The sequence below is a fragment of the Trachemys scripta genome, chromosome 2, assembly GCF_013100865.1.
Source record: "Trachemys scripta elegans isolate TJP31775 chromosome 2, CAS_Tse_1.0, whole genome shotgun sequence".
In the NCBI taxonomy this organism is placed as follows: Eukaryota; Metazoa; Chordata; order Testudines; family Emydidae; genus Trachemys; species Trachemys scripta.
The window spans coordinates 118,887,074-118,900,195 of NC_048299.1; the positions used below are offsets into that span (position 1 = coordinate 118,887,074).

General features: G+C 42.4%; 1 long non-coding RNA gene across 1 annotated transcript in view; it reads right to left on the reverse strand.

Moving 5' to 3' along the window:
* Nucleotides 1–5,088: 5,088 nt before the first annotated feature.
* Nucleotides 5,089–13,122, reverse strand: part of LOC117872733 — a 38,069-nt gene continuing 30,035 nt past the window's right edge. Inside the window, exon 4 of the long non-coding RNA XR_004644572.1 lies at nt 5,089–5,644. This is a non-coding gene — a long non-coding RNA (uncharacterized LOC117872733). The remainder of the gene's footprint in view (nt 5,645–13,122) is intronic.

A 13,122-nucleotide genomic window follows, 5' to 3' on the forward strand; every position in this document is an offset into this window, starting at 1 on the left:
ACAGATCATTCAAAAGCATCCATAAAGTGTGAACAAAAGACTATGAGAAATTAATCTTTGCTATTTGATCCAATAGCACAAGTCAAAGATCACTTTCAACTGTTCCTTGGCTTGGGTGGCGGGGAGGAAAGCGCTAAGAAAGAAAGCCATATCACTTGGATAGATATACAAAGCAGAAATATAAGAGGAGATCAAAAAGAAGGGAGAAGAAAGAAAAAAACATGGAGAAAACGGTCTGAAACTGAGAGACTCTAAATCATTCAGCCATGGCAAATTCAAACACACAAAGGAGGGGATGCTAAATTAACAGTGCTTTTTACATAGAGCCCAAATAAAACTGTAATCAGCGACGCGTTACTTTTCATTAAGCGAGTTTGACAGCAGCATATTCAGCCTCGACAAGGGAACAGGAGCGAAGAAATATACGGCTCTCCTAGCCCGAGTCATAAGATAATTCCTTAAGCTCCATTAACAACTCTTAGCCGCAGGAAATGGGCTCCCTGAAAACATCTCCAAATCTAAAAGCTTTATCGACCTCTCAAACCTCTGCTGATGGTTCTATTTTTTAAAAAAACTTAAGGGAGAGACGTCCAGCAAGGTAATAGACTTTGACACAACACCTTCTTAACTAGAGAGAGAGAGGCAGAGAAAACGAGACCTTAAATGATATTTAAAAGGCAGCCAATTAAGATTTAAAATGATTGTCTCCTGAGATTATGCATGTGATTTATGTCACCTACTTTTTCCCAGGCAAGCATGCAAAATTGCAACTGGGCAGATAGCCTGTTCTTTAAATAATAATATATTTTTTAAAATAAATAGTAGCAATTAATTATCTGTAGCTATCTCAAGCAATTTTAAATATTAAGCTAATAAGAGGTTGGACTTCAGATATTCTGATTGAAAGAATACATTTCAGCAGTCACCTACTTTATCTGTAGTCAATTAAAAGACAACCAAATAAATCATATAAACATTTTCTTTTAACTTTTATGAGCATAATTTTAAAATAAATTTTACTATGTGTTCATGTCTGACTATTAAAGACTTTTAATTAGTACATTTCTCACACAACAGAATGAAATAGCTTTCAGTTCATCCACACAGTAAGAAGACTTTTTTTGTCTTTACAGGATTTGGAATAGCACATATATTAGTGGTAGGTTGGTTGTGAGGGTACATCAGACTTAACAAAGTCTTAGTGATGTATATTTGCCCTTTGTCATTAAATCTGCCCTTCAAATAATTTGAAATTTATTTCTTGTATTGTATTAAATGCCAAGAAAAGTTAACTTTTACTTTAATAATTTCATCCAAAAAGCCCTGAAAATGAGAATGAGGGCTGAAATTCTTTGGGTTGTATTGGAAAGATCCCCAAACAGTGTGAGTTTGGGAGTGGGAGATGGCAGCGGGGAAAGGGAATCATTCAGAGCCTATGTGATCAGACCCTCCCTTGGATAAGTTTAGATCTAATCACAATCTGATGGGGCTAGGTCTAAACTTTCAGCATTAATGCTTTATTTGTGTGGCACTTGTGAGTTTAATTCCCACCTGTACCTTTGTAGATGTAAACCTGGAAAAGGGAGGTTTTTATGGCCAGTGCTAGTGTGTGTATGTGTATAGAAGGTACCACATTATCTAGATTTTCCACTATGTGCTAAATTTAATATTTAGCATGTATATACCATTTTTCATTCTCTTTACACACATTAATTCTCAAAACACTTATGTGAAGCAGGTATTATTATACCCATTTTACAGAAGGGTAAACTGAGGCACAGAACAGTTAAGTGACTTGCTGAGGTGATTCAACAAGAAAGTGGCAGAGACAGAAATTATAACCTGGGTACCCTGACTCTCAAACCCCTGCTTCAGGCCCTGATTCAATAAGGCTCTTAATGCCTAACTTTAAACACATGAGTAATCTCAGTGAAGCTAATGGGACTACTCATGTGATTAATATAGGTGCATGGTTAAGTCCCTTGTTGTACTGGGACCTTAAGCACTAAATACTCTTATAATTTAGTTAAGGTTTTATTTGTTTGTTTGTTTGTTTGTTTGTTAACGATTTGCTTCTGCTCCCACTGAGGTTAAAGCCAAAATGTTCACTAAGGAACCTAAGAATGGTATTCACCAAAGCAAGTATCCTAGGCATAGAGCCCAATAATATAGGTCAGTTGGAGATTCCAAGGAGAGGGGTGTTTGCTAAGCCCCATGTCTCTCAGGGAGTTTGGCACCTACTCACAGGCTGCAGTGAGGCACCTATCTACACGTGCGAGTGTACACAATTACTTGGCTGTGTACTGATAGACCATGTATCCTGAACCCATGCCACGTGTCTACATATGCTGTGCTGTGCTGGGCATAGGTATAGGCTGTGAATAGGCATGTACCTTCATCCACACTGCCCCTTTTTAGTATGTAACATTAGTGATGATGTTTCAGGGGCAGTATCCCAGAGTCCTGTTTGTCACTAGAGACACTGTTGGAACCACCTTGCTATATGTTGCTGGAACTGTATGCCACCTTCACGCATTTGACAACAGCAGTTTCCTATCATCTCTCCCTTTTGTCAAACTGCATTGGAAACATGGAACAGGCTCCTGCTATTGTTCATTGGACATATATTCATGTGGTGCAGTACCAAATACTGGGTAGAATCGGTTCAAAGAGATTTCAGACAGCAAAGACAGCTTAATCTCAGATGGGGAATGAAATTCCTCTTGGGACCCATAGAACAGATGTGTTGAATAACAGAACTGCAATGGTGTGATAATGGGTGGAGCACTGCTTCTGGTCCTGACGAACCAGCATAGTGTGGTGGCCTTGGAAATCTGAGATGATGACCAGTGGCTGCAAATCTTCAGAATGAGGGAACAGAACTTCATGGAGTTGTGTGAGCAGCTTCCAGAAACCCCAAAGAACCAGAGCACTTGATTTTGGAAATGGATACCAGTGCAGATGCAGGTGGCTATCATCCTTTTGTTGCTGGCAACACCTGACAATTACTGGTCAGTTGCCAACCAATTCAGAGTTGGAACGTCAACTGTCAGGATGGGCTGTACAGGTTTGTCAGGCTACCAATACTGAGATCTACCCACGGGTGGTTGCCATAACCCAAATCCCTGAAATTATAGCAGGATACAGAGGATGGGTTTTGTGAACTGTGCGGGGGCCATCAACAGAATACACATTTCACCAAAAGAGGCCACCAAAAGAGACCAGTATGTGAACCATAAAGGTTAATATTCACTGGTTCTCCGAGGCTTGGTGGACCACAGGGATTAATTCATGTACACAAATACTGGCACAGGAGAAAGGTCCATGATGCCAGGGAGTTCAGGAGGTCCAGGTTGTAATTTGGGGGTGGAGGTGAGGAAGAGGGTCTTTATTCCCCCAAAATAATGTGCCTATGTACAGTGTTTCTGTGCATACCTTTATTTTGGGTGATCCTGCATACCATCTCTGACTGTGGCTCATTGAAGTGTTACCCCTACATCACCCACCCAAGGAAAAGGGAATTGAACTACAGACTGAATAGCTGCAGAACGGTAGTGGTGTCTGCCTTTGTGTCTGAAAGCCTATTGGTGATACCTTTGAGCTTGTCTGGATGCCAATGTGGCCAACACAGTTTGAATTATGATGGTATGCTGTGCTTTGCATAACGTATGCAAGGCTAAAGAAGCTTTCAGAGTGAATGGTCACTGGACAGATCTGTTTTTAAGGCCTGTGCAGGTAGCCAGATCCCACCGATGTGCACACTGTTCTTGGTTCCCTGCAGGCCCAGAAAATTTGTGATACTGTGTGCGTGTACCTAATGGAACAGTGGGGAACCAGCAAGTGACTTAGAACTGTGCCAAGGTACACAGTTGTGATGCAGTGGAGCTGCTTGAAAAAGCATTGCCACATACTTCTGTTGCCAGATACCTCAGAGGGTTTCAATCCCCTGCAGTTAATGTACTAACTGAAAGCAGACAGCTGGGGTAGGACCCTCAAGGTTAACAACTTTGTTGGTGGTTTTGTACTGCCATCATTGAGCAATGTTTTCATTACGTATTAACTGCTCTGTTTTGAGTTGGCTTATGGGGAGCACTTCAGCAATGCTAAAGTAATTAAAAAAACAGTTCTTTAAGGTTTGGGGAGAGACTTAACACATTCTTTCCTCACAATTCTTTCTGACACCATAGTGCACAGTTCTTATCAGGTATATGCATGTTGATCCCATGGCATGAGTACTGCCATAGTTGCCAGTGGTAACTGTTTGATGGACGTGGAGGTGTCATTAAATCACTGCTCAGTATCAGATATCTTAACTGTTTAATTTTGTTTCCTTTGTCACTTAATTTTTAACAAAGATACAAAGAGTTTTAAGTAAAATTCTCCTCTACCATTGTGGTGTTTAGGATATCAACAGTTATTTTACTGCATACTTTATTGCCACAAACCTTTTTTTTTTTTTTTTCAAACATTAGTGAATTCTTGGCTGCAGGTGCGGGGGTGAAATTGTTAGCATTTCCATGGCACCACACTTTTACAGAAATCATGCAGTCATGTGCTGCGAATCCTGTTACCTCATCCCAAATCTCTGGAAAGTATCATGTTGATCATACTCAGAAAACAACGTGCATGCAGAAGTGAAGGGAAGAGTTACTTTTATTTACATATATACATGGGACATAGAGCTAGAACGGTTTCTAACAGAAACAAATTAACAAAAAAGATGCCCCAAAAAAGACAAAAAACAAGCCAAATTCATTCAGAAGTGGGCAAATATCATTTTCAGAGGAGATCTCCTCATCCTTGCCCTCCCTTTTGCCATGACAAGTGGGGAATAGCTGCAGTTGCAGAATATTGTGGAGAGGGTCAAATATGGACATGTTCTGTGTGGAATTTGGGGTCTGAACACATGCAGGGCTAGAGGGACTAGCTTAAATGGGGGGAGGGATAGCTCAGTGGTTTGAGCATTGGCCTGCTAAACCCAGGGTTGTGAGTTCAATCCTTGAAGGGGGCTATTTAGGGATCTGGGGCAAAATCAGTACTTGGTCCTGCTAGTGAAGGCAGGGGGCTGGACTTCATGACCTTTCAAGGTCCCTTCCAGTTCTAGGAGATGGGATATCTCCATTAATTATTATTATTATTATTATATATAAGTTCATCATTCACTTCCTGAATGCTTTGGGAGTTCCCCCAAGAGGGTTTTCAGCTGACTGAGAAGTATGTGGTGTTGATCAGCCTGCATGCTCATCCCTGGCAGGAGAGGAGCTGGGATTCACACTTTAGCAGCAGCCTGGGCAATAGTTGGAGAAGGAGGAGAAAGTGGTAACTGTTCCCCTAGAAAAGCAGCTGCCACCGCAATGGGTGAGGCCCAAAAGCATTCTGCTACCAGTTGGACTAGGGACTGCATGAGTGCATGATCCCATTCTTTCTGTGCTCCTATTGCCAGTGCTGTCTCCCCATTTGCAGGAATGTCTTATCCTAAGAGCCCATTCTTCTCTTGCCCTAAGAAAATCTGACTATTCCTGACTCCTTCTGTCAATGCCAACAAGCAGGTCCTCCAGATGCACTTGGTTTCTTCCTCTTCTATCTCTGGGGTGCCACTCCTGCTCTTCCAGCAGAATGGGTTCTCTCTTGGCTTCAGAATGTCCTGGCAAGTTAAACAGAAGATAGCATTATATTGCATTTTCTTTGGAAGATAATTACATCCCCCCACATAGTGCAACTGTGCAGCCAAAGGCTGCAAGGAATGCAGTTGCTACAGCTTCCTTCCTTCAAACTACTTTTGCAGCCCACAAGAAAGGGTCTGAGGTTAAAAGTGATAAGATACCTGCATTAATTTTATTAAAATGTTGCAATGTTTATAGTGTTTACAGTGGGAAGATTTGGAGAGAAGGGCAGTTGACAGGCAAGGATGGCAAATGTGGGTAGCCCAATGGGTAGCCTTTGAGAAACCATGTATCATTAAACTGTTCTTTTCCCATCCAGGCATTTCAAAACCCTTCCTCCATCCCTTCCCTCCTGCAGTTGGCTCAGAACAGGGAATATCACTGGTCAAATGCAGGGACACAAGGACTGCTCATTAACACTCTGCTATAGCTTCCACTAAATACAGTGCTTCATGTGATTTCAATACAATCACTGAATTACAGCTGTGTCTTGCTCGGGGACCAGGCTGGGGTGGAGCATGGGTGGGGTGGTGAGGAGGCTGGCTTCAGCCATGTATTACTGGAGCAGGAGATGATATTTCTGGGAAGCGTGGGGGCATTTTATAACTTACTGGGCTCAGATTCCAGTTCCTGCCAAAGCTCAGGGTCCTTTTCAGGCTCCTCGGGAAGGGTGTGGGGAGGGGAGCTTCCTCAACCAGGTCTGCCAGGTAGAGGTGCAGAATCACATGTTTCCCTTCTTTCAGGTCTCCTGGGGGTTTCTTCTGGGACTTCATCCAAGGTCCCTGCTGCCTCCTCGCCCTGCCTCTCATCAGTGTCCTGCCATACATTAAGGCTGGCAGAGTCGAGAGCGGGTTGTGACTGAATTCAGGCTCAGTACTCTCAGCCCTGGAGAACACTCAATCCAGCTCATCACATGCTAGGTCATCTCCCTAGAGTGACTATCTGAATCCTTCACCCCTTGCTACAGGAGCCTGAGGTGCTTCATGCATGCCCAATAGTGGGACTGAGTCCCATGAATGTCCATCTCCTCCAGCCTCTGTGAAATCTCCTGTACAGGTGTATGTTCCTTCCAGTATGGGCAAAGTCATGGAGGATGGTGTCCTCTGTCCACACATAGATCAGCATCTGGGTGTGCTCCAGAGCCTGGTTGGCAGCTCTTGGAGCATGGTCCATGATTGCTAGTGCTGCTCAATACAGTTCATTACAGAACTAAAAGTGTTCAGCGGAGGCACTAGTATTACTGGCAATGGGGGCGGGGGCAGGGACCTTTATACATTTGAGTAAGGGTCAGGCAGCAAAAGGGGTCAATGCACTGTGGGATTGGCCCTGGAGAACTATTGATATCCATGACCTGGCATGCCCTCCTTGCCACCACCTGCACTGCACTGTAGAACACCAGGCCATAGTGGGGTTGTGTACATACCGACCACTCATGTGTGCTACTGTTTGCACACTAGATTGTCCTTCAGAAATGTATTTCAGGGCTTCAGATGTGGACAGTCGGGAGTTATGGCACAATATAGCACATGTAACCATGTACACTGGCAAGTGTAGACCCCCTTGATTGAGATTTTCAGTTGTGAACCCCTCTCCTGGAGTCAGGTGGTAGAGGAGGACCGTCCTCAGTACTTTTAACCCAATGATTAGGATTAGGGAGACCCCTTTCTACCTGATGAGATGAATGCATTTGAATTGGGCTCTGCCACCTCCCAGGTGAGTGCCCTAACCACTGGGCTATGGGTTATTCTGATGTGGTTCTCCCTCAGTCTTTCCTGTTGAAGCTGTTGCACTTTGGATAAATAATTAAAGAATCATTGTAGCAGAGGGACTGGACCCTGGGTCTCCCTCCTCCAAAGTGAGTGCCCCACCTACCAGGCTACAGAGTAATTTTCACTCTTTCTCTGGCTCAACAAATATTTAAATATTTCTTGGGTCAAGTCCCTGCTCCTCTCAGGCGGAGAAGGGATTTGAACCTGGGGCTCCCACATGCTGGGTAAGTGCTCTAACCACTGGGATATTGGGTAAAAGGGGCAGCACCTCCACTTCTTCATATTTTCTTTAAAAAGGGCTGACCTGGCTTCAGCACCTAACTCCAGGACAGGCTTCACAACTCTGAATCCCAAATAGAGATAGCTCCTCCCTCCAACACAAAGTTGGATATCTAAATCTGTGAAGGGGGCAGGGATTAGGCCCCATCCCTCTCATCACTATCTCCCTGCTCAGCTTCCTGTTTTTTGTGGATCCCATTCCTAGGCACTTAACTCTCCCCATGCATTTTATAAGGAGCCTGGGGGCATAATTCAAGGCTTGGTTTCCAATAGGTAACAGAACACCTAAACTTAAGCACTGCAACTAAGAACCTGTGTCCTCTTTGTAGATCTAGCCCAAGTCTTTATTTCTGATTGTAAGTGTGTTGAGTTCATAGGGTTAGCTTGGATCTTAGAAGGATCAAAGGACTTGTGGGCTACTGACAAAGCATGATGGGTAGAAAAGCTCTACTTTCCTCAGTCTAAAGGTTATCAGGCAGATAGTAGGATCTGTTATTAGTCTCTGTAAAGAGGAGACTGCTGGAAGGCCTAGAAAGGTGATCTTGCCAAAGAAAAGCCTTAAGGAAGAAGACTGGGAGGAAGGCTGGAGAGGAACTGAGCAAAGAACTATTTGGGAACCCTATAAGAAGAGGGATGCACCCGGAGTAAAGGGAAGAGTTTTCCCACACCCCGATCAAGGGACTGAAAAATAGAGTTTTGCTTTTCCTTCTGGATTGTCTCTTTGGTTTACTCCAGAAGGAGGAGTTTGGGGATTAGCTGGAGGGTTAAACCATCCAGCCAACAGTGGAAGTTGAGGTACAGGCCAACTCTGATGGTCTGTACCTCAACTCACCAATTCTGATGGCCTGTACCTGTTCACTCACCTTCACACTGAGAATCTGAGTAAATAAAGTCTTTTCTTTCTTGCTTATCAGAAGTTTTATATAGAAGGCATGTCTCCTTTTATTCCAACAATATCACCTTCCTATACATTTTGTTATACAGATGATCTATGACAGATTAAACATGAGGCAGAAGTTGGAGCATGGATGCCATCAATGCACTGTGTCTGACTGAAGGTAACGTAGAGATTTTTTAAAGTCCAATGTCATCGCTGTGCTGGAGGACAAAAAACATTCTTTCCCTACACTATACCATCCACAAAGTCATGATCAGTGGAACTGTTCCAGGTGGTGGATGAGCTAATAAATCTGACCTGCCTTCACCTGGAAGCAAATCAGATATTTCTCACTCTGAGGAGTTTTCTGCTAACTTTGCAGATAAAATAAATCAGGTTTAGAACAGTCTGGGCAGCTCTACAATAAAAGCACTTGTTGATAGGCAGTAGCTAAAATAGATGAAAATAGCAGGGGGACTCACACGCTTTATTGACCATCATGATGGGTCTCAATGTCATATGGTGATGTGTTGTTATGCTGTCTGATGGTGACAGAATGTAGCACAGGAAAGAAAATGAAAACAAGCAAAGAATTTTATCTAGAAGAAGTTCATGCCTTCAGGCAGTCCTACAGCCAGCCAAATAAAAGTATATTGGCCAAATTTTGCACTTATTTACTTAGAATTTACCCTGCCATAATTCAAACAATTTCATTAGAGTTACTGCACAATTACATTAGTTTATCTGAAAGCAAAATATAGCCATGTATGTGCAGTGTATAGAGTTGGGAGAGGGCATATCCCTAGTAAACCCCTGCACTGATGTAAAGACATCAAATAAAACTGGGGATATACGCCAAGCATTAATTGATGCAATTTCATACACTTTAGCAATTTAAAAGCTATTTCACATGAAAGATTTTAGGGACATAAAAATACACACATATCTGGTATTTTACTGTATTGTACTAGTTACAAGTTATATTATTTTTGTGCATTTGCATGAAATTGAAGTTAAAATAAATAAAACCAAAAAACATGCAAAATAGAAACGAAAACTATCATACTCCCAAACCTATTCATGTTTCCCATAAGACATTTGCATTAAAATATGTACAAACCTCCCAAATACCAGCATTAACAATGTACAGACATCTATAATTAAAGCAAGTTATCCCCTCCAGAGTACATAAGAATAGAAATATTGATTGCCTGTCTTTGTATCCTATCTGCAACCAGTATCTCCAGTCTCCTTCTCAACACAGCCTTGTTCCCTGACATCTCACTCAAACATTCATGGAATTTTATTGCAATATTTTGGCACCAGACTTTCTGTACAGTAATAAAATAATAATATTATTATAGCTCCCAAATTTTCTGTTCATCCTCTTCCTTCCTTTAATTTATTCCACTTTTTCTCTTTTCTTCTATGTCTTTCATAGTTACATAGAGTTTAAGGACAGAAGGGGCCGTTAGATCATCTAGTCTGACCTGTGTAACACAGGCCATTAATTTGAGGTCAGACAAAATGATCTAGTGGTCCCTTCTGGCCATGAACTCTATGAAATAAGTTCCCTCCAGCCTTGGGTGGTGGGAGGATGATAAGATGAGAGGAGTTCCCTATCTCTGCTGTGAGGAAAAGACAGACCTAGACAAATCTCAGGACATAGTCATTTCCCCTTCTTTTAGTACTACATAGTAGGTTGGTGGGAGAAGGGAAAGAAAAGTTAACGATAGGGAAATGGAGAGACTGAGGGGCTGGATGGAGTATCTTTTGTTCTCTCCCTCCCCACCAGGATGGAAGAGAAAGCCAGCAGCATGGGTCTCCTCTTCACTTTTCACTCTAGAGAGGATGTGGAGGATCTGCTGAGTGGACAAATCTTTCTTTGAAGGAGAAAAGGGAGTTAGGGAACGCCTAACTGGGGCAGCTCTTTTTCTTCCATCACAGGCAACTACTATACCACCAGGAAGTCTGGGAGCTGCAGAAATTCTTTTGCTATGCAACAGGATCACCTGCTGTTCCTACTTCAACTTGCTTGGCCTGATAAATTATCTCTTCACTAGTAAGGGAGATGAAGGGGAAGGAGGAGTTCAACCAGGGCGAGAGGGCCCAACCCTTAAGCCAAGAATTGGGGGTGGGGAGGGAAGGGAGAGCTCCCACACACTGTGCTTTATCTGTTGAAAAATTGGAGAGGGTGCAGAAAAGAGCCACAAAAATTATTTGAAAGCTGGAGAAAATGTCTTCCACTGACTTAGAGGGTGCAATCTGTTCAGCTCATTAAAAAAAAAAAATCAAGAGGTGACCTGATCACAGTCTGTAAGTACTTTCATAGGGAGAATACCAAGTAGTAGGGAGCTCTTTAATCCAGCAGAGAAAGGCATAATAAGAATCAATGACTGGAAGTTAAAGCCAAGGAAATTCAAATTAGAAATAAGGCAGACATTTTTAACAGTGAGGGTGATTAACCATTGGAACAAACTATCAAGGGAAGTAGTGGATTCTTTGTCTCTTGAATTTTCAGATCAAGACTGGATGGCTTTCTGGAAGTTATGCATTAGTCAGACACAATTTATTGGATTCAATGCAGTGGTAACTGTATTAAACTATATGGTTTGTGCTATACAGTAAATCAGACTACAAGATCTAATGATCCTTTCTGGGCTTATAGTCTATGAATCTATTAATTTAACCCCTGGTGGGAGGGGATAAATGCTATATCTTGCTAGTTGATATTTGGCCAATTTTGCTTGGTGAGGTTCTGGATATGCTAAGTTTCTTCTGCAATGCAACCTGTGAATAAAACTCAGTCTCCTTGTTGGTGCTAAAATCTAGTGCAGAGGTCTTAGTCCTGTTGCTGGAGACTGTCAATATCCTCTACTGCAGGGCAGAATGCCTCTCTCTCTCTCAAAATTGTATCTTAACAGCCTTGCCAATTATTGGTGTGTTTCTGACTCTTTTTTAGGGACAAGATTACTGATAAGTGGTGAGAAAATTCTGGTGTGATCAGCCGTCCTCAGTCTTTCTTGACCACTTCCAGTCTGGCTTTACAGTGATATGGCACAGAAACAGTATTAGTGTCATTGACTTACAACTACCAATAGACAGATTTCAGGAGTCTGTTAGATGTGTCAATAGACATTGATACTTTTGACCTATGCAGTGCTTTTTACCTATGTAGCCCCTTATTTGAGATGTGGCTTAAGCCTCCTGGCTTCTCTCTCCTTGGTGCTTGCTATCATCAATATTAGAAGTGACTTCTCCCCTCTCTTGAATAGGTTGGATTCTGGGTTCTTTTTTGCACCTCAATCTTCCACCCAAGGTGACCCCATACTGTGCCAAGGATAAAAGGGCTGTCCCTTGAGCAAATTAATTGGCAAGAAGCGTAAAGCTTAGTACACAAACGATAACAAAATATATAAGCACAAACCCCAGCAAAGGAATGGAGAACCCAAATTAACAGTGTAACATAGGGAGATTTTACTGAGAACAGGAAAATAGGTTTTGGGGAAGGAAAGTTATGGTTAACTAATAAATACTAAGCATTAATAAATAAACTAATCTCCCAGCATTTACAGCTCATCCCAAACCCCACCTTCCTCCCTGGCACCTTCTAAGGCACATGGTATGCTGAGGTTGAGTCTTGAGATGGAATGTTGCAGTGCTGTTACTTTGGCCAGCTTAAACCAAAAGTTCCCCTTACCTTATTCTTCATCCATGGCTGGGGCAGGGTCTTCTCCTGACATCTACCAGACTTGCAGGTTACCTAGTCTGGAATCCTCCTGGGTATTAGTTCCATTCTTGGTAGTTGACACCAGTATGGAACTCTCTGTCTCTCCAGATCTCACAGCAGTGCAAGACCTCCCTTTGGGGGGGGAGGGGGAGTTTAGTAGGGATTCCCTGAATTATGCTGTCTTTTTAAACTTTCAAAATCAAAACTGCTTTTTTTTATAGAGTCAGATTAGGCACCCCTAATGCCTATGTAGACACAGTTAAACACTGTTTAATTATTTGACCTGGCTGAGTTATAGCCTAGGTAGGAGAACCTTTTGTGTACATGTATACATGGCCTAATGATTGAATTATGCTCTTTCATTATCAAGGAGTTTTGCACTTTGGTTCCCTCTTTGATCCTGGAATCCTAAGAGGCATTCATCTTTGTTTAGTTAGAGAATTGGGGCCATTTCTCCCAACTATGACCATAAAAAAAAATAAAATAAATTAATGGAGATATCCCATCTCCTAGAACTAGAACGGACCTTGAAAAGTCATTGAGTCCAGCCCCCTGCCTTCACTAGCAGGACCAAGTACTGATTTTGCTCTAGATCCCTAAGTAGCCCCCTCAAGGATTGAATTCACAACGGTGGGTTTAGCAGGCCAATGCTCAAACCACTGAGCTATCCCTCCCCCAATCTGCCCACTGTGATGTCCAGACTGGATAACAGTAATGGGCCTCAGAATACTCAGCTAGTGCAAAACAGGTCTGGAAAGTTATTTAGATCTCCAGAGCTTGTCCTAGCTTCCTATTAACAATCAC